The 22,755-nt window shown below is 41.0% G+C and overlaps 1 pseudogene; it reads left to right on the top strand.

Moving 5' to 3' along the window:
- The first annotated feature begins 12,903 nt into the window (after nucleotides 1-12,903).
- LOC120296004 lies at nucleotides 12,904-19,105 on the top strand (annotated as a pseudogene).
- The last annotated feature ends 3,650 nt before the right edge of the window (nucleotides 19,106-22,755 follow it).

Raw genomic sequence — 22,755 nt, 5'->3', positions numbered from 1 at the left:
GATTGTGACATCGGGGGGAACGGTGCCGCATCTTCCATCTTTCAGCTGGAAATCTCATGGTTTCGGTCATCAAGATGATATCAAATTGGCTTTACCTCATATATGAATTTCTTGCATACTTGATGCAGAAAAAGGGCAATTGAAGCACAATGAAACTTTTGTCACATTAGATACAAGGGGCGATGGATCCACATGCTCCTGGCCACAATCAAAGCTAAAGGTGGCCACAATCGAAGCTAAAGGTCTATTTGTTTTATGGAAAATGAATGAATTGGAAAAAAAATTTCCTAAAAATAATTGCTTGTATCGCTTACAAAAATGAATAAACAAAATGTCATCATTTGTGAAAATATTAAGATATAAATCGTTGTTGATAATAAAACATTTTTTATTAGCTAATTCTTTCAAACGATACAAATGATCGTTTGTAGGCAAATATTTTCCAGATCATTCTTTTTTTGCGAAATATATGGAACTTAAAGATATTATGACCTTAGGATGTCCAATGTTCATATTTGAAGATGATGATTCCGTTTGGATGTTATTCCAAATAATCCCGGGTGGGTAACTTGGTCTCTTTAGGATGTCTTTGGAAAACTGACAAGCTTGTGATCAAATATGAGAAATGGGAACTCATGAATGAAATTGTATAAAGATCTACTTTCTTCAGTTTTGACTGCATGGGCTCCTTATTTGCTGGAGGATTGGAATGAAATGCCAATCAGAGTTGTATGAAGAGAAGAAAACAAGTTTTCCTCACAAAAGTTGTCCAAAAATTCTTAAACTTATTGTATGGCGGCTAATTCAATCATAAACTTTTCAATTATGCCAAGTTAGTCTTAAGTCTATTGACAATTTGTCAATTTAGTTCTAAATCTTTTAATTGTGCCAATTGATGGTAAATATTTTGATGATTTGTCAATTTAGTCATAAACTTTTTAATGATTTGTCAATATAATCCTTTCGGCCAATTTTAGCCTATACCATTTGTTGATAACACACATAAGATTCATCAACTCAACCCCCACATTCTATTCCTCATCTAGTGATTACCGATTTATTTAATCTTTGAAAACATTGGGTTATTATATATGCATATGACTCGTTGGATCATGGGAGTTTTACATGAGTTTCGCACGATTCAATGGATCGTGTGCATTGGTAGATGAGACCCATTTTAAATTAAGATAAAACCACCGAGGTTCATCTAGGACAAAACTACAATTCATTAAGGTTATTAAACGATGCTAAGTGAATAGTTCCCGATAGCTATTTTCCTGAATTCATTTCTCGTAGCTTGAGCTGTTCATTTGAATTTCTAGCTGTGGAGTCCTACTATGTGGATGTCTTAGATGATGTCCTCATCTACGATTTCCTGCACTAGTAGATCATGACAAGTGCGCATTTTTAGTTCTAATTTTTTTATTTATATAAGTAAAGTGAAGATGAGAATATGAAAGTAGCTGAGCTTATTGATCCTCTTGGGCAGTTTTGTATGTAAAGATGAATCTGTAATTTAAAGTATCGTATTATTTCGGTTGCATCATTAATATTTCTTTAATATATCATAAGAACATATGATGGCATGGTTGATTATGTATAAATATGTATTGATTGCTGTATGAATGGAAGGATGTCATACTCTTATCAATGTCAATGATATAGCCCAAGTAATTAGGTAGAACAGATTCTTTTTTTCTATTGAGAAACATGCGCTGCATTGATATAAATCACCGTGAAGCAAAGTAATAGTAACCAATGTTCATCTCAATATTGCTACAGTGTAATAAAAAGGATTCATCAATGGATATTATAATCATGATTAACTATACATTAATCGATACACTTTATTCTATGTAATTTTCGCTTCGATAACGTTTTAGGTATTATGATACTATTCATTTCATATTATCTCATTCATGAGATTAAATTATGCAAAATATATTATATTACTTAAATCCAACATCATAACAAAAGATATCTCTATTCTGCGATCCGCCTCGCACCCTATTTTGTCAAAGCAAATCCTCACATCCCAAGCTCATCCCTACAAAGACTGTAATTCACCAAATAGAAACTCATATTTGAAATATTAAGATTAATATAATCTACAAAGTATGGAGAACCACACAACACAACCCATAAATCGCTAGCTCCATATGTTCAAAATTAAGAATAAAAATAAAGAATCGAGTTCATACCGCAATAACCACCCAACTTACGAGGAAATAAGTTATTTACTTAATTATTCCCGAAAACTAAGTTGTTTATTAGTCACCTACCATTAAGACAAAGATTCGCATGAAGCTTGACTTCATGAACATAATGCCATCTGGAAGGTCAAACAGCAACAAGCAGGTTTGACCTTTCTTTATGCCGGTGGAAGATTGACATGAGGAGGTGAACTAACTAAAGAACCAATCAAGACATCATCTTCTAATTCTTTCCCAACCGTGCCCAACGGCAAGTCACCAACTTATCATCACAACCCTAATTCTACCCGACATTTCTTGCTATATAAACTCCAATCCCCTTCCTCACAGCTCATCAATTTCAAGTCCCTGAGCTTATCACAACATAACATCTATTGCCCACTTTACAAATATGGCTCCTTCCTCAAAAGCTTTGTCCTCTTCATTGCCGTAATTTTCTCTAGCATGAATATGAGCTTCGGAGCTCGTCATCTGCTACAAGCAACCATTCCATCCATACCGACTCTTCCCACCGTACCAACTATACCAAAACTAGGGTCTCTGCCTCCTTTGCCTACTATGCCAACATTGCCCAAAGTCGCCATGCCGCCCATGCCCACCATCCCAACGACCTTGCCTCAACCCACATTGCCGACGCTGCCTGCAACCCAGCCAACATTGCCCAAGACTACTTTGCCACCACTTCCGAGCTTGCCGACCATGCCGACCAGCTTGCCACCGATGCCAAGCATCCCTACTTCTCTCCCTAAAATCCCCTCTATTCCTTTCCTCACCACACCTCCAGCCACAAGCCCATGAAGATTTTAGTACCTTTTAGTACCATTGATCCATCATTTGTCTCAGCGTGTCTTTGATTAGAATTTATTAGAACGTTTGTTTATTATCAGATGTCTCTTGGGATTCCGTTTGTTTATGTTTGTTGCCATGTATCTTCGTACATCTATGATATGTATTGATCACACATTACTTTGCTTATGTTTTATTATGTTCTTTTTGTTGCTGCCACAGCTCATTATCACGTCTAGTATATGCAATCGATCTAATTTCAATTGAAAACATGAGTGGTCCATAATTATAAATTACAGACAAATCTCTTTAAGTGACAAGTTCATGAATTGTATTCATTAGGAAAAAAAGATTAAGATAGAAGTGCACTTTGAATGTCGTTCTAGACAAAAGAAAATATATATATATATTGTTTGGAGTCTCAAATTGACTGTAGCGACGTGCTTCTAAAATGAGCACTTGGCGCGTCAATATGATTGCCAGACATTAGCTCCCAGTCCAGTTTCGAGCTCTCCTAAAGGTCAAAATATCGACTAGCCTAAAAAATATATAAGTGTATCACTTTTCGCAACACACATGAAAGGGTGTCAAGGCATTCTTGATTCAACATATGTGCTTTTAGAATGCCATCTTTGCCACAACAAAGAACCCGTTTGCATAAACAGCACAAGCTAGAACTATCTCCTTAATGGCTCTTATGAATCCTGCACAAATAGCTAAGATCAGAAATTTCTCAAGAAAAGTTCCACATAATCATAAGACAATTGTTTTCCACGACAAACTTGTAATGTGAATGAATCAGTAAATTTGATGAACAAAATTGTTGGGAATGACTGATCTCCGAAAAACCGGATTCGACACTAAATCGAACCCCTAAACTCAAGCGGAATACAAGCCTGGGAATTCTAACACGTATCACCGATCCTAAAGCACACCACAGATTCGAGCGTACCTTTTAGCCACAGATTAAACACGCGCCAATGGAGGAAGAGAAATCTTGTCCCGTTGATCCGGTGAAGCAAAAACGCCTTCGGGAGTCACTGTTTCCCTTTTGGAGGAAAACGACGAGAGAGGGAGGGAGAGAAGCGTACGTCGTTTCTTTTAATTAAACAGTACATTTTCTCTCTCTCTCTCCTCCCTTTTAAACCCCCTTCTTTCCACGGGCCCTATTCCCGTGGGCCGGGCTTTCTGGGCCCAACTTGGGCGGACGGGCCTTAAGCCCAAATCAAATAAAGTCTTCATCTCCCACTCGCACATGGTGGGCCGAACATGATTCTCTTTACCTCTCTTCAACTTTCATACCGGTGAATAATCCGTGCGACCAGCATACTTTGAGAGCTCGTTGCTATACATCTGTTAGGAATATGTAGCAGCTCATAATTGGGCGTCACACTTTGAGTAGATTTAGTATGCAGTACCTAGATCGATTGATCACATTTATATCTCCCTTGATCTCTTTTAAACATGATATATATATTGTATTCACAATTATAATTATCACAAAGACACTCATAATTGGTCGACCAGTGAATACAAAACCACAATGTGATTCTCTGAAATCGATATTCCTCTTTCCTTCAAACTCTCAATTTCAGTCCAGCTTGCTTTTCTAGAAATGCCCCATTAGATCGAATCATCTCATGACCATTGGCAACACCCTAAGATAGCAAACACTAAATAGAAATCTTGAGAATAAGTAAGAGTCATGAGGGGACTTAAAAAATTGAGGAACTCTTTTTCTCAAGAGTCTCACATGTCATAAAAGTTGAGATCAAACTTTTTGCCACTCTTATTGGTCGTCTCATGCATACGTAGTATGGAATACGTATTACGGTATTAACTCCTTTCCCATGGAGCGTATGTCTACACCTTTCAATACCGTACAGATGATAGTTCGACATACCCAATGTCGACTTGAGTTCACGTATCTACTCTTTTTACAAAATTCATCAGAACTCACATCTGGCATCTTAAACAGATAAAGTAAAATATGTGGGGTATTTTACTTTCGGACATAGTAAGTATTATGTCCTCATCTTAACACTCAGTTAAGGCGACATACGTATTTTAAGCTTGAGCTCTCGATTATCACCTAGATAATAAGCTTAAAAACAGTCTCATCTTTATTTATCACACAGTAAATAGAGGCGATTACCCATGTGAGTGGGCTAATCTTATATCTGTCCGACATACTTCTCAACAAAAAATAATGCACTGAGCATTAAAATGCATAAAGATCATACAAAGATTCATAGGCATTAATAATGAAACAACACAAGTTCATTGATGTGAATAACTCAGGGAAATTACAATATCCAGTACATCAGACTCTACGCAATCCTAGAGATTTTACATGACCACAAAACACATCTCTAGGTATTGGTTTTGTCATAGGATTTGCTACCATTCTATGTGTAGATATGTACTGTAAGTTCACATCCTTTCGTGCAACCATATCTTTCACAAAGTTATACTTGGTATCTATATGTTTGGTCTTGCCATGATACTTTGGATCTTTGGTGTACGCTATAGCTGATTGGCTATCACAGTTAACCAACAATGGATTTGCAGCTTTCTCATTAACACCTAAATGATCCAAAAATCTCTTAAGCCAAACTCCTTCTTGTACCGCTGCTGATAATGCCACGAACTCAGTTTTCATCGTGGACAAGGCTATACACTTTTGTTTCTTACTGCTCCAACACATGGTGCCATTATTCTGTAAGAGAACAAACCTAGAGGTAGATTTCCTTTCATTTAAATCTCCTCCCCAATCAACATCATAATAGCCTTAGAGTCGCAGATCCTTTCCATAATAACTCAACGTATAATCAGCAGTCCACTTTAGATACCTCGGTATTCTCTTAACGGCTTTCCAACGTGCTTGACCTGGATTGGATTGGTATCTACTCACCATTCCAACTACATAACATATGTCGGTCTTGTACACATCATAGCATACATCAAGCTCTTTACAGCACTAGCATAAGGAACATGTTTCATTTGTTCCTTCTCTTGTGGAGTCCTTGGACACAGTTTATGGCTCAATCCTTCACCTTTTGCAATAGGAGTGTCAATGGGTTTACAATCCCATATCATTCAATTCAAAAAATTTGGAAGACAACCAATTTTTGACAGTATTGACTAGCTCCATATTGCTTCCGGCAATTAGTATATCATCAACATATAATGATATGATCACAAATTGATCCTTGGATCTTTTGATATATACACAATGATCCTCATCTATCATTGTAAAGTCATATGCCATTATGGCATTATGAAATCGTATATACCATTGTCTTGACGGCGCTTAAGGCCATATATCGACCCCCAAAGTCGACATACTTTTTCTTCTTGGCCTTTCACTATGAAACCAGCAGGTTGTTCCATATATGTTCCTTCCTCTAATTCTCCATTGAGGAAAGCAGTCTTTACATCCATTTGATGTAACTCAAGATCCATACCAAACACTATTGCCAGAATTATGTGAATCAAGGTAAATCTCACTACAAAAGAAAATGTATCTTCATAATCAATTCCTTCATGTTGATTATACCTCTTCACCACAAGGCGAGCCTTATGCTTTCTATCGAGCCATCAGTCTTTCGCTTTATTTTGAGAACCTACTTGTTCCCAATAGCTTTGCGTCCCTTTTGGAAGATCAACCAGTTCCCAGACTTAGTTTGACTTCATTGACTCCATCTCCTCTTTCATTGCATAAATCCATTTTTCCTTACTAGGGCAATTAAGAGCCTCATTAATGTTTCTTGGCTCATCCTCATCTTGCGGAGCAATCATAAAAGTTTCCCTTTCAATGCCAAAACGTCGACGGGGAATACTTTGGCGACTTGTTCGCCGTATAGGAGATTGTACACTTTGCACATCATTCCCCATCGTGCTCCCACTCGGATTAGATAATGACGATATCATCTCATCATGTGGTTGTAATTGAGAATGAGTTGAATTCAATTCATCACTTCTCATATTACTCCCACTTGGACGAACTTCACTAATATCATTATCTTGATCCAAGGTTTCAAATATGGAGTAATATTCCCTTATTTCGCCCTTCTTAGGAAATTCATCCACTAAGAATGTGACATCCCGTGATTCAAATTCAGTTATACTCCCACTTTCCTGCTCACTTACGAACACATACCCTTTCGAGTGTTCGGAGTATCTCATGAAAATACTCTTCTTTCATTTGGGACCATATTTCCCAAATTTGTGAGAGGATTCATTATAGGCAGCACAACCCCATGATTTAAGAAAACCTAAGTCCGGTTTTCTACCTGTCCATAACTCATATGGAGTGGAACTAACTGATTTGGAAGGCACCCGGTTAAGTATATAGAGGCAGCGATTAACAACGCATCACTCCAAAAAAGTGATATGTAAGTTAGCATGCGCCATCATGGACCTAACCATTTCCAGTAGGGTTCTGTTTCTTCTCTTTGCAACACCATTTTGTTGAGGAGTATATAGAATAGATAATTGTCTTTCTATTCCTTTTTCATCACATAATTTTCTGAACTCATCAGATAAATATTCTCAACCTCGATCGGATCTAAATACTTTTATTTTCTTGTCTAATTGATTTTCTACCAAGTTCATAAACATTTTGAAACAACTTATGCTTCAGATTTATGAGAAATCAAATAGACATATCCGAATCGAGTAGAATCATCTATAAAAGTGATGAAATAAACAGCCACATGCCTTCCTCTCACATTCATTGAACCACAGATGTCAAAATGGATTAAATGCAGAGGAAATTCAGCTCTTTTACCTTTTTCAAATGGTTTCCTTGTTGTTTTCCCTTCTAGGCAATGCTTACATATGAGCAAATCGACTTTTTCAATATTGCCCAACAAGCCCTCTTTGGCTAGTCTTTTCATATGTTGTTGGCCCATATGACCAAGTCTAGCATGTCACCATATTCACATCATTATTAGATGAATTAGGAGACGTGATAAGGGAATAACTAACATTTGCATTGACATACTCAATATCTAATACAATGAAACCATCCAGAAAATAACCACAACCATAGTAGTTTATATCCAAATACAAATCTACACATTTATTATGGAAGTTCATATTAAAACCTAGTCTAACCAACACTAAAACAGACACTAAATTCCAACGAATCTCCGGAGCATACAATACATCATGAAGGAACAAAGTGTGTCCACCACGCATATTGAGTTGGCATGTGCCAATTCCTTTCACTTCAGCTCGGGTTGTTTCCCACATAGATCCACTTAGTTCCGGTTGGCACTCGTCGGGAATTCCACGAAGGATCCTCTATCCTTCGCTACATGGTCCGTCGCTCCTGAATCTACAGTCCACAAAGGATTAGACTCAGTCAAGAATACATAACTCGACACATAAGTAAAGTTCTGAAAAGTACAAGGGGTGTTTACCTTTTTTGGCTCACGACAATTGCGAGCATAGTGAACCTTTTGGTCACAATTGTAACACTTCACCCTTGACATTTTCTTCACTTGAGGACGTTTTCCTCTCTTGTGTTGGTTAACTTTTGATTTCTTGCAACAAGGACTTGATCCTTTGCAATCCCACATATTGAACGAATCAATACGCTTGCGCTTAGAGCTCAAAGCCCTTTCTGAGCTAGAACAGCATTGTAAATGTCTACTTTTGACTCAAATGCCGTTAGACGGTCCTCTATTAGCTCAAGGTGGCGCACAACATCCTCAAGATCTTCCATAATATGGTCAAGAGCTTCTAGTGCTTCTTGCTTTTCCAGCACATATTGGACTTTCATGTGCCAAATTTCATAGTTGTCACCATTGAGCTTTTCACCTTTGTTCAGCTCGGCAACTATGCTCTTTGTGGCTGAAGTCATTGATCTGAACACATCAGACATATGCACGAATTATTAATGCCTATCATTTATGCATCCCTTTTTACATAGACCCATCATATTAATGAATAATTTCAAGTAAGGCTTCAGAATCAAAAGGTCACTATGTTTCCAATCATCCTCCAAAAACCTAACTTAAAACTATCATCAATATAATTATCTTATGCAAAATCAATTCTATGAAGCTACAAAAACTTCTAAAACTACCCACAGCTAATTACCCACAGCAACCAGCAGTAACAGAAAGCAACACATTATAGGCATCCAATAAAACAATAATGCTTTCAATTAACACCAATAACATATAAGTTGCTACAGTAACAACAATCAGGTAGTAATTATTACATTAAGTTGTCCACAAAGCACACTTAATATATATCACCAATACAACTAACACCAAGTCGACACGAACCTGGGAAAGATCCTCTTTTGTTCAATTTCTTGATATTTTCCCTTGAAACAATACAGTAATATTCATTTACAAAATCCATCACAATTTTCTTATAGGAAGCAGCTCTGTTGACATCCTATATGCAATTCAACACATCTTGCCATTCAGGTGGAAGAGTGTTTATGAAAAATCGCACCATCTCTGACTGTGACATTGGACGACCATTCCATATGACCTGTTGAATTTTCTCGTTGACTTCAAGGACATGATCAATTAAGTCACCTCTCTCCCATCGATGATCAGTCAGCTCAGCTATCAACTTAGACAGCTTATCCTTTTGCTCATCGGTAATTGCACGAATAGGTGCGCGTAATCTCAGAGGAGGCATTGTTCCTGCAACAAATGCAGAACAAACAAGGGATCACATTATAATCCACATAGACTTAATTGAAAAAGAAACATATTCTTTTCCCTTTTTTTTTCTTTTTTTTTTGGGTCAACGGTCAACGGTCGTCAACGGTCAACGGCGGTCAACGGTCAACGTCGGTCAACGGTCGTCGGACCGGTTGGGCCGGCCGAGCCCGGTCGGGCCAGTGGGCCCCGGCTCGCGCGAATCGGCGGCACGTGCCGCGCGCGTGCCGAGTCTCGCGCGAGGTGGGTCGCCGACGGTGGCCGTCCGGCGGAGCCGTCGCCCCGTCTTGGCGTCATCGATGACGTCACCCTAGCGGTTATTGACCGTTGGGTGACGTCATGTTGGCGTCGGCACGCGTCGATCCGCGGACCGGCGCATGCCAGCTCGCCCGGCCAGTGTGCGCACGCGCCTTATGACGGCCTTGGCGCTTCCGGGCGCGTCGCGCCCATGCGCGGCGGCTTACGGCCGCGCGTGTGGGCACGTGCGGCGTCGCCACGACATACCTCCAGACTCGTCTCGACGTTGCCTTTCTCCCCATCTTTTCAGAAAACAGTTTCGACTTACGAAAACTCAGTAAAAAGGTCGAAGAACGCTCGGGTGTCGGGATTTTTGTCCCGATCCGTACGGCCGAAAATTTCTTCGCGAAAAATCAATCAAAGAACATGAAATTGATCGGAAAAACGTGAACTAGGGCTCGATACCAATGTTGGGAATGGCGATCCCCGAAAACCGGATTCGACACTAAATCGAACCTCTAAACTCAAGCGGAAGACAAGCCGGGAATTCTAACACGTATCACCGATCCTAAAGCACACCACAGATTCGAGCGTACCTTTTAGCCACGTTAAACACCGACGCCAATGGAGGAAGAGAAATCTTGGTCCCGTTGATCCGGTGAAGCAAAAACGCCTTCGGAAGTCAGTCACCGTTTCCCTTTTGGAGGAAAACGACAGAGAGAGGAGGGAGAGAAGCGTACGTCGTTTCTTTTAATTAAACGGTACATTTTCTCTCTCTCTCTCTCTCTCCTCCCTTTTAAACCCCCTTCTTTCCACGGGCCCTATTCCTGTGGGCCGGGCTTTCTGGGCCCAACTTGGGCGGACGGGCCTTAAGCCCAAATCAAATAAAGTCTTCAAAAATTATATAGTTACAAGAACCGGTAGAATAGAAAATTTTTCTTTTCTCATACCATGTTTACTTCAACATATATAAAAAGATAAAAAGAAATACAAAGAGGACAGTACGAAAAGCAAACAAATAAAACCGATCTTATAAATTATTTACCTTGTCCAGCCAATTGCTTGGCCTGCATTATAGTAGGCTAAGACCCAGCTTCCTTGCCCAGTTGTCGTGGTTCTTGCTGTTGTGCTCCTGCTCATTGTCATCTAAATCTTCATCATAGTCCACAAAATGATTGCTCGAGGTATCCTCATCACCCGAATGGGCAGAGCCGCTTTCCCTACTTGGATCATCATTTCCAAACCTGTCTTGCTCTCTACGCCAATCCCTTTCACAGCGATAGCCATTGCAACCTGTTTTTGCTCTCTACCTCTGTCCCTCTCATCACTAAAACTTGATCCAGCTCCTCTAGTCTTCACACCATTGGCCCCAATCAACCATCCATTAGAAGTCTCAAGCCAAAACTTGACAATGTCAACAAAAGAACCAATGAAAAAGATGGAACCAAAAATGTACACCCTTCCATTCATCTCGTTGATATCAGGGATATTCAAAGTAACGAAGTTGTTGCGTTCCCTGTTTGGATCAATCTGCGAAACCTATTTTTCCTTTTGCCATGGAGATAATATCAATGGCTGTTTTCAGTAACACGACCTGAAACTTAATAACAACCAAATTGACTCACAAAACGTAACAGTGAAGCCATATTGCAAAACCTATAATTTTGGTTGGATCAATCTGCAAAACCTATTTTTCTTTTGCACATGGAGATGGCTGTTTTCAGTAACACAACGTGAAACTTAAATAACAACCAAATTGCACTGTAGATCCAAACATGTTGCGGACATACACTGAGGTATCCTCTTCCTCAGATTGTCTTCTTCTTCATTTGTTCTATGTATCCCTTGCAGTGCCCTCAGAGAAACAAAAATAGTTACAATATACATCGGATTTGGAACCCGGATCCAAGATCAGGTTGTTTAATCGGAGACCTGTTCCAATTTTCAAAAATTTAAAATTAGTGTTCACAGGACACTGGCTGAAATCCTACCTTGAAGTCGGCGCGGCCTTTTCGTTTATTACCAATCATCTACTGGATTTCCAACTGAAACAAGTAAGATGCATGGCCCAACAAATTTTAGAAAGAATACATTCGATCTTAATTATCATCAATAAATTTAATTAGAATTATCAGATGTGAATAAATAATTCATACATTCATTTTCCTTGACGAAGAAAAACCTAAGCACGTATTTTTTCCCACAAAAATTTTGGGGATTATGGTCTACTTTTATTGTTGTTTTTTAATTTCATTTTATTCTATTGATTCATTTGTAAAATAGTCCTAACCAAAGGTGTAACACTGAAACTCTTTCAAAAGCTAATAAGCGCATGCAATGCGAATAACCGGCCCAACAATCATGACATTTATCATCATCATCATCATCATCATCATCATCATCATCATCATCATTTATTTTTGCGAGAAGGGTCATGAAAAGCGAGGATTTTTCTGTGTTTACGAGTGCCTATTGTATTTATAGACTTGCATGAAAGCATGTTCGGAGGCCCTTATCTTCATTTGAAGGTCAACAATATCGATTGCCTAATTTTCTTGGTATGGTTTGTAGAAAAGATCAGTGCATGCCCGCGTCATGTACTTTGAAATTGTTGAAGTTGAGAAATTTTCGGCATTGTTGCATCTCATCTTGTTATAGTATTTTAATTTGATTTTAGAGTCGAATGCTTCCTAATGCCTCCTACTTTTGTTCAATTGTTTAGCTTCCCTAGCAAAGCTGCTGGTGTTAGAGTAGCCTTATACGCACTGTCTCATATCCTTTTCTCCGACCAATTCGTCTGTTGGCTCATAAAGAACCAGCAATCAGCTGTGTTCAATTTTGTCAACCAAATCAAACCGCTGTCTAAAAGGCGCAAGTGGTTCAATTCCATCGGCCAATTCAGCCTAATGAGGTGCTCCTTCAAAGAAAATGACTTCTGCTAGTTGAAATTCCTTAAGCTATTGCACGTTGACGAGATGGGGGTGAAGTTTCTCTACCATGGTCGTGAGGACATGACAAGATATATGAGAGAACTAATTCTTGAGATGATCACAGGTAAGGAAGCGAAGGGTGAGCAGCAACTGCCCTCCTTGTGGATCGACATGGGAGGCCACGTGTTCAGCACACATAATTTGCTAGCACACGCGAGCAGGAGAAACCGCAGGCGCGTGCAATGCACGCGTGCGGCAACCGTTGGCGCCTGCGCAGCACGTGCCAGCTGACGTCATCATGACGTCATCCAGCGGTTGCCCGCACATGCACCAGGTACTTGCCGGGTCGGTTGGTACGGCCCGACCCGACCCGTCTTCGGTGACATGTTTACCGTTGACCATTGACTTTGACCATTGACCATTTAAAAGAAAATGTGTTTTTTTTTTTCAATTGTGGAGGAATGCGAGTTGAAGGAGGCCAAAGGGTATAGTGTCGTGCCTCATCAAGTCATTGGCATATGGGATGATGCAGTGATTATGATCAATGATGCAATCACGAACCGTTGACCGTTGAACATCTGTTGACATACACATGTGGGCAACTTATAATGTCACCGAGGCTAAAGTTCCTTCGATTGAGGAACGCGATTGCAAGTGGAGACTTAAATGAATTCTTTTCCCAAGTAAGGCGGCTTCGGTGGCCTCACATTGAACCCAATCTGTCTTTTTGGGCAACCAATTTGCATCTACCAAACTTAGTGGTGCTGCAGTTGACATACAGTTCAATCACGGAGGATTGGAGAGGATGGAATTCAATCATGGTAAGATCGACAAAAGATACCCTCTATGATTTTTTGTTTATCTTGTCTTGTCGACGAACTCATTTGTTAACAGCTTATTCCCTTTTGTATAGGTAGCAAAGCGGCTAAAAGTTCCGCAACTCGAATATTTTGATTCTTTAAGATGTACTCTTAATCTCTCGACTTTCACAGAATTGGAGATTCTCATCTTCAAAAATTGTAAAGAACTAAAGCAGGTCCACCATTCTATCGGCGAAGTCAAGAGCCTCGTTCACTTGGACTTGAGTGGCTGTGGAAGTCTCAAGGAGCTACCAAGAGAAATGGGCAAATTAGAAGGGTGAGCAGCAACTGCCCTGCTTGTGGATCGACAGGGGAGGCCATGTGTTGAGCACACATAATTTGCTAGCACGCGCGAGCAGGGGAAACCACAGGCGCGTGCAATGCACGCACACGGTAACCACACGCGTGTGCTCGGCACGAACCGTTGACATACAGTTCAATCACGGAGGATTGGAGAGGATGGAATTCAATCATGGTAAGATCGACAAAAGATACCCTCTATGATTTTTTGTTTATCTTGTTTTTTCGATGAACTCATTTGTTAACAACTTATTCCCTTTTGTATAGGTAGCAAAACGGCTAAAAGTTCCGCAACTCGAATATTTTGATTCTTTAAGATGTACTCTTAATCTCTCGACTTTCACAGAATTGGAGATTCTCATCTTCAAAAATTGTAAAGAACTAAAGCAGGTCCACCATTCTATCGGCGAAGTCAAAAGCCTCATTCACTTGGACTTGAGTGGCTGTGGAAATCTTGAGGAGCTACCAAGAGAAATGGGCAAATTAGAAGGGTGAGGAGCAACTGCCTTGCTTGTGGATCGACAGGGGAGGCCACGTGTTGAGCACACAAAATTTGCTAGCACGCGCAAGCAGGGGAAACCACAGGCGCGTGCAACGCACGCGCACGGTAACTGCACGCGTGTGTGCGGCACGTGCCGCCTGACGTCACGATGACGTCAGCCAGTAGTTGCCCGCACACGCGCCAACCACGTGCCGGGTCGGTCGGTTCGGCCCGACCCAACCCGTCTTTGGTGACCCGTTGACCGTTGTCCGTTAAAAAAATGCGTTTCTTTTTTCAATTATAGAGGAATGCGAGTTGAAGGAGGCCAAGGGGTACAGCGTCGTGCCTCATCAAGTCATTGACATACGGGATGATGCAGTGATTATGATCAATGATGCAATCGCGGACCGTTGACTGTTGAACATCTGTTGACATACACATGTGGGCAATTTATAATGTCACCGAGGCTAAAGTTCCTTCGATTGAGGAACGCGACTGCAAGTGGAGACTTAAATGAATTCTTTTCCCAAGTAAGGTGGCTTCGGTGGCCTCACATTGAACCCAATCTGTCTTTTTGAGCAACCAATTTGCATCTACCAAACTTAGTGGTGCTGCAGTTGTCATACAACTCAATCACGGAGGATTGGAGAGGATGGAATTCAATAATGGTAAGATCGACAAAAGATACCCTCTATGATTTTTTGTTTATCTTGTTTTGTCGATGAACTCATTTGTTAACAACTTATTCCCTTTTGTATAGGTAGCAAAGCGGCTAAAAGTTCCGCAACTCGAATATGTTGATTCTTTAAGATGTACTCTTAATCTCTCGACTTTCACAGAATTGGAGATTCTCATCTTCAAAAATTGTAAAGAATTAAAGCAGGTCCACCCTTCTATCGGCGAAGTCAAGAGCTTCGTTCACTTGGACTTGAGTGGCCGTGGAAATCTCAAGGAGCTACCAAGAGAAATGGGTAAATTAGAAGGGTGAGCAGTAACTGCCCTGCTTGTGGATCAACAGGGGAGGCCATGTGTTGAGTACACATAATTTGCTAGCACGCGCGAGCAGGGGAGACCACAGGCGCGTGCAACGCACGCGAACGGTAACTGCACGCGTGTGTGCGGCACGCGTGCGCAGTGCATGCACGGCACGTGCCGCCTGACATCACGATGACGTCAGCCCATAGTTGCCCGCGCACGCGCCAACCACATGCCGGGTCGGTCGGTTCGGCCCGACCCAACCCGTCTTTGGTGACCCATTGACCATTGACCGTTAAAAAAAATGTGTTTCTTTTTCAATTGTAGAGGAATGCGAGTTGAAGGAGGCGAAGGGGTACAACGCCGTGCCTCATCAAGTCATTGACATACGGGATGATACAGTGATTATGATCAATGATGCAATCACGGATCGTTGACCGTTGAACATCTGTTGACATACACATGTGGGCAATTTATAATGTCACCGAGGCTAAAGTTCCTTCGATTGAGGAACGCAACTGCAAGTGGAGACTTAAATGAATTATTTTCCCAAGTAAGGTGGCTTCGGTGGCCTCACATTGAACCCAATTTGTCTTTTTGGGCAACCAATTTGCATCTACCAAACTTAGTGGTGCTGCACTTGTCATACAGCTCAATCACGGAGGATTGGAGAGGATGGAATTCAATCATGGTAAGATTCACAAAAGATACCCTCTATGATGTTTTGTTTATCTTGTTTTGTCGATGAACTCATTTGTTAACAGCTTATTCTCTTTTGTATAGGTAGCAAAGCGGCTAAAAGTTCTGCAACTTGAATATTTTGATTCTTTAAGATGTACTCTTAATCTCTCAACTTTCACAGAATTGGAGATTCTAATCTTCAAAAATGGTAAAGACCTAAAGCAGGTCCACCCTTCTATTGGCGAAGTCAAGAGCCTCGTTCACTTGGACTTGAGTGGCTGTGGAAGTCTCAAGGAGCTACCAAGAGAAATGGGGAAATTAGAATAATTAAAATAACTTATTCTAGATTCTTTTGGAATATAAAGATTCCTAAGTTAATTGGTTCTCTGAGAAAGTTGGAGAAGCTGAGTGCTCGTCATTGTTAGTCATTGAGAGAAATCCCTAACTCAATTTTGGATTTACAGAATTTGCAATGTCTATACATTATGGATTCTCTAATTGAAAAGTTGCCCAATGTTATTATAAGGTTTGAAAAACCTAATCTCTTTGCCTTTACAAAGTTGGAGATTCTCAACTTGAGTTTATGTTAAGAACTAAAGCAAATCCCCCTTGTATTGGCAAAGTGAAGAGCCTCATTCACTTGGATTTGAGCCACTGTCAAAGTCTCAAGAATCTACCAAGAGAAGTGGGCGATAGAAGAACTAAAAGAACTTATTTTAGATTATTCTGGAATTACAGAGATTCCTACGTCAATCGATTCTCTGAGGAAGTTGGAGAAGCTGAGTTCTCATCGTTGTCAGTCATTGAGAGAAATCCCTAACTCAATTTGGGATTTACAGAATATGCAACATCTATACATTACGAAGTCTCCAATTCAAAAGTTGCCCAATGTTACTATATGGTTGGAAAAACCTAATCTCTCAGCCTTTACAAAGTTAGAGATTCTCAACTTGAGTTTATGTAAAAAACTAAAGCAAATCCTCCTTTCTATTGGCAAAGTGAAGAGCCTCATTCACTTGGATTTGAGTCACTGTGAGAGTCTCAAGAATCTACCAAGAGAAGTGGGTGAATTAGAAGAACTAAAAGAACTTATTTTAGATTATTCTGGAATTATAGAGATTCCTACATCAATTGGCTCTCTGCGGAAGCTGGAAAAATTGAGTGTTTGCAATTGTCCATCATTAAGAGAAATCCCTAGCTCAATTGGGGATTTACCGTATTTGCAACATCTAGAAATTAGTTGGTCCATGATATCCAACCTACCAAAAACCATCCAGAATCTTTCTTCTCTCCGACACCTTGAACTCTGGAATTGTAACAATCTCATATCGCTGCCGAAACTTCCTTGAAGCTTAAAATATCTAGGGGCTTCTTATCGAGGGCCCACGTTGCCAGAGCTTTCTTACCTAATCCACCTAGAAAAACTTGATCTATTATGGAAGTCATCCACTTGAATACCTCTCGAAGCTTCGCTCAAGACCTTGAAACTTCATGTTGCCTCAACTAATTTGTAGAGGCGACAAAGTGGCGATTATAAGGTACTTATTGATCAACTCATTTTTTGATAGCTTAGTCTCGTTTGTATGGTTGGTAATTAGTTATGTAAGGAAGCAAAGGGTGAGCAGCAACTACCCTCCTTGGTGATTGACAGGGGAGGCCACGTGTTGAGCACATATAATTTGTTGGCACATGCGAGCAGGGGAAACCGCAAGCGCGTGCAACGCACGTGCACGGTAACCGCACGCGTGCGGGGGGCGTGCGCGTAGCGTGCGTGGCATGTGCCAGCTGATGTCATCGTGACGTCAGCCAGCGGTTGCCCACGCACACGCCAGACACATGCCAGGATAAGAAAAAAATACATACAATAGTCCTAATTATAGCAGCTGTTATATCTTGATTCTTGAGGGCTGATGCGTCCTGGTTCATTTACGTTTATACTTGATATGATCGGTAAGTGAACTTTGCTCTGCAATAAAGAAAACAAAAGATAGATAGATGTATACACCTTGCTTGCTTGAAGGTGTTAACCTAATTCTTAGAAACTTATTTATTGTGTTGATTAGGCTACTTGCTAGCCTGAACTTGTTTCTCTTTTGGGAATAAAATTCTCATCAGTGATTTCAATATCTTGGCTTGTGTGTGTATCTGGTTCCTGTTATAGGTGGAAAGTCATTTGTCCTCTTGGATGTGAAACCTTGGGACAATGAGATAGACATGAAGAAGCTGGAAGAGGCTGTTAGGAGTGTGGAGATGTCTGGGCTCTTCTGGGGAGCTTGTAAGTTTTGACTGTCTCACTATATCGCCAGTATGACCATAATGCTTTGTCACTAAATGTCATGTTTATCCCCTTATGAGGATTTCTTCTTTTTTGCTTTCTTCCTTGCAGCGAAACTGGTTCCGGTGGGTTACGGGATTAAGAAGTTGCAGAGATCATGATGACCATTGTGGATGACCTTGTCTCAATGGACACTCTCATCGAGGAGCATCTTCAAGCTGAGCCTATCAATGAATACGTTCAGAGTTGTGACATCGTCGCCTTCAACAAAATCTAAGAACAGTGCTCAAGAATTTACTAATTAATTTCTATCCCGTTTGATCCTATTGTGACCATGGCATAATACTATCACATGATTTATCTGGGTGCGGCTAACTTTGCAGACGAACTTCAAATTCCATTATAGAAACCTGTCAAAATGAAGACGAGGGATTTTGCAAAGGAAGAATTGGCAACGGCTTAGGCACATCTGGCGTGCCAACTTGGAAGAGGCTCGTGGGCCAACTGGCATTCCTGACAAGTTTTGATGCTTTGACGATCCAAACACTTGATCTGGTCTCAAGAGCATAGACTTGAATGATTGTAAATGTAGTTTTTTCAATTGAATATGCTTTCTGTATGCTCATTAGATCCTACATCTCTGTTTTTGAAATATGAACGTACTGATTTTTTTTCTTCTGTATGTTGCCCCAATGCAGAGTTGATTGATGCGATTGCGTACTAATGGTTTCACTCTTGAACTCGATGAGGCTTGGCAGAGGGAGGTATGCATTACCAATTGTACCATGACTATGAAATATAAAATTTGAGCTATGGAATTTCACCTGAAAATTAGTTTACAAGGATGCATGATGAATATAAATATCAAAATAAAGAACAAAAATAGTAGGAAAATGCTAGTCTCGGTTAGGTAGTTGCATCTTAAGCAATACTTTTCGTTGAATTTCACTTGGTTCACGTTCGTCTGGTTTAGATAAATATAAATGTATGAGCGATGACACAAGCTGAGGATGGCGTAGGGTGCGGATTCTCCATGATCGGTGGGGCCCCGCATCATTTGGGGCGGATTTACACCACTAGAGTGGGGCGCCAGGCGCCAGGCACCAGCCCCAGTTACACCCGCTCATTCCACCCCCTACTAATTACAAGTAATCTTAATAATTACCGATTGATTTAATCTTTGAATATACTGGATTAATGCATGTGACCCGTTGAATCATGTGAGTCTCAAGTGAATTCCACACGATCTAATAGGTGGATTGTGTGCATTGGGTGTATATGCACATGCAATTGATAATTTTCCAAAAAAATGAAAATGACTTAGTGGTAGGTGGGACATGTTTTAAATTAAGACAAAACCGCGTAAGTTTTTTTTTTTTTTTTTTTTTTTTTTTTTTTTGGAACCGGCTTGAATCGATAAGCCAGGGCCGTAAACCCCTGGGTGACACTGCGCGGGGGCCGACCCACCACCCCCGAGCCACACTTAACTGCCTAGCGCCTCCCGGGTTTTGAACCCTTCACCTCTTCGTTGAGAATCAGCAGAGTCTTATCTAGTGGAGCCACCGCAATTTATCAAGTTTATTAAACAATGCCAAATGAATAGTTCTATGCTTTAATCGATATTCACTTTATTTCATGTAATTTTCACTTCAATAACATTTTAGGTATTCTTATTCTATTCATTTCATATTATCTCATACATGAAATCAAATAATGTAACATATATTATATTTATTTTAAATTGAACATCACCATAAAATGTTATCTCTATTTTGCGATTCGCCATGCACTCGCCAATCTAAAACTAATAGGGATGTTGTCTTGTGAGTGTTAACACTTAAATTTTGACTAAATATTTAGGATTAAAATTACATAAAAATTAGGAATCAATCTAGCCCTAACAAAAAAACGATTTTTCACATTACCCAGATATTAATATCATTTGCATCTATGAAGTTGAATTTTCTATTTTCTTTTCCCTTGTTTTACCATATTTTCGGATAAATAATTTTTTTTTTAAAGGAGAGAAATGACTTGGGGCTGGGCCTGACCCTAGTCCCTTTTCCTTTATACGCAGGCCCAGGGCCAAGCCCTTTCCGCCCGGCCCACCTCTCTCCTCCTTTCTTCTTCTTCTTCCTTCCTCCTTCCCCCTCCGCCTCTGCAACTCGCGCGAAGATGACGACGCGCACGAGGACGACTTACGGCGGAGTAGGCGGGTGACGGATGGGACAGCTCACAGGTGTCATCAATGCCGTCGAGCTAAGAAGCAGAGCAGGGCTAAGCCTGCTGCGGAATGGACGGTCGAGCATACCGGTTCGGCGGAGATGAGGCCCGGTCGGCGCGCCAGGACCGGCGGCCGAAGCCTCCGTCGACCGGCCTCCTCGGCCTATAAAAAGGGCGTCCGCGAGCCCGCCAGAGGAGTAGGCCAGCAAGCTCAGAAGACCCCACCGAGAGACCAGTGGGGCGTCCGGAGTGCGAGCAAGCCGGAGAGCAGAGAGAGGTCGGGGCCAGATCCAAGCAGAGGATGGCTGAAACCACGGCCGCGCCTGGTTTCAAGCGCCGAAGCTCCGGTAGGCCTCGGTCCTTTTTGTGCCTCGCTTTGGTCGGGCCAGGCCGGAGCTCGCGGTCGTCCGGCGCACAAGCTCCGGCCGCAACGATGCCGCCCTTCGCTGCCGTGGCGCCCCAGACAAGCCACGCCGTCCACCGCTGCTCGCCGCTTCGCCGACCCGCCGCCATCCCTACTGTTGCTGCCGCCTCGCCATCGCATCCGCCGGTCCCTCAACGCGAGCTGCTGCAGATCCGTCGTGCGCAGCCGCGGCGACCGGTGCCGCTCGCCTCAGTTGGCTTTGCGGAGCTGTCGATCGGGTCGGGTGCGGGGCTTAGCCGGGTAGGGTTCCGGTCGGTTTGGGCGGGACGTTCGTGGGCCGGCTTGGTCTAGGTTTTAGGTTTAATTTGGTGCATGGACTACGGGCTGGGTTCTTTTTATTAAAAATATAATCGGACAGGGCCCACTCGCTGAGCTCAGTCCGGCTTCTTGCGCCCGGACTGACTTCAACCCGGGTCGGAGGCGAAGATTCGACACCCGTCCCTTTTTATAATTTAATAATATATAATTTATAATAAAAAATATATAACAATAAAAAATCAAAAATCAGAAAAATGATTTTTTTTTTATATTTCAGAAAAATTAGAAAAAATCACAGAAATAACTTTTATCTTCCAAAAAAGAAGAAGCTCTTGAGTGTTTTTTTTTTTTTTAAATATGTGAAAATACATAAAAGAAAAAAAATCGTGTTTAAATTCTTGGAAGCAAATATCAATTTATTCCAATTGTGTCCTTATGTTGCATGGATTTCCGTTCCTTATGATGCATGGAAATCCATATTCCCTTTGCATGGGTAATAAATAAAATCCTAAAACTCGTTATTAATATAAAATGCTGCATAAATGTCCTATTGAGATGTATAAACAAAGTTAGGTATCAGAATGAGGTTAGTGATTAATCAGTATAATCAAGCCCCTGATCATAGTTTCTTTTATGGTCACGTAAGAATGAAGTATTTATTTTAATATTTCAATTAGATTTCTAATCAACTCGTCTCAAATTGATTAATGGTTAATCCTATTTAAAATTGACTTGCTGGTTAGAAACTCGAATCATAAGTCATGAATTGGTGGCTTGGGAGAGCCCGGACTAAGTTTAATACTTGGTGAGCCATTAGCCTCCACATGCGACCGCATGTAAGAGATGTCGAAAGGGATGCCGCGATAGTGAGGCATGAGAAATCTGCATCCCAAGGTCATCCCCACGAAAGGCTATAATTCAATGGATAGAAACTAACAGGAGTAAAATATTAAGACCAATATAATCTACAAAGTGCGGTGGAACACACAACACAACACATGGAATCTTAGCTCCATATGTTCAAAAATCAAGAAGTGAGTTGGTACGGCAATAATCGCCCTACTTAGGAGGAAGCAAGTTATTTACCTGATTACTCCCGAAAACTAAGTTGTTTATTTATTCACCTTCCATTAAGACAAAGATTCGAATGAAGCTTGACTTCATGAACATAATGCCATCTGGCAGGTCAAACAGCAACAAGCGGGTTTGACCTTTCTTTATGCCGGTGGAAGATTGACATGAGGAGGTGAACTAACTAAGAACCAATCAACACATCATCTTCTAATTATTTCCCAACCATGCCCAACGGCAAGTCACCAACTTATCATCACAACCCTGATTCTGCCCGACATTTCTTGCTATATAAACTCCAATCCCCTTCCTCTCAGCTCATCAATTTCAAGTCCCTAAGCTTATCACA

The sequence above is a fragment of the Eucalyptus grandis genome, chromosome 7 (genome assembly GCF_016545825.1).
Source record: "Eucalyptus grandis isolate ANBG69807.140 chromosome 7, ASM1654582v1, whole genome shotgun sequence".
In the NCBI taxonomy this organism is placed as follows: Eukaryota; Viridiplantae; Streptophyta; class Magnoliopsida; order Myrtales; family Myrtaceae; genus Eucalyptus; species Eucalyptus grandis.
The sequence above is the reverse complement of the archived record's forward strand: the minus strand, read 5'-3'. Positions and strand labels throughout refer to the sequence as shown.